Source organism: Eurypyga helias, unplaced genomic scaffold (genome assembly GCF_000690775.1).
Source record: "Eurypyga helias isolate BGI_N326 unplaced genomic scaffold, ASM69077v1 scaffold7049, whole genome shotgun sequence".
NCBI lineage: Eukaryota > Metazoa > Chordata > Aves > Eurypygiformes > Eurypygidae > Eurypyga > Eurypyga helias.
The window spans coordinates 23,131-23,603 of record NW_010270173.1 but is presented as its reverse complement, the minus strand read 5'-3'; positions in this window follow the sequence as shown (position 1 = coordinate 23,603).

Sequence of the window (473 nt, the reverse complement as noted above, 5' to 3'; positions counted from 1 at the left end):
ATCGACGCAGGCTTGGAAGTCCATCCTTTAACTGCAGAGCTGGGAAGGGGGTGAGGATGCAGCTGCCAGCTCCCCGGCAGAGCCACCCACACGCATCATCCCTGCGGCTTTGCCCCCAGCCCTGGGCAGCCACCCCACGCAGCCGCTTTGCCCTCCAGTGCCCACAGCCAGCACTGCACCCCCCGCAAAGGCCCGGGCGCTCCTTCAGCTCAACAGCATGGGGAAAAGCTTGGCGTTCACGTTTTGCCCCCCTAATTACAACTAAAGAGGTGCAGAAGGTTCAAAGCAAGACGCACAGGAGACTAAAGACCCACGTGAACAACTTCCTCGTACGAAGAGCAGTACACGCCTGTGATGCTCATCAACACGACGGCTTGTCTGACAGCCCCAACAGTGCACTACACGGCATTTTGGCAGATGTTGGCAAAGCACCAGCTCGTCTGACCCCACAGGGCGAAGTACTTCTCAGGGAC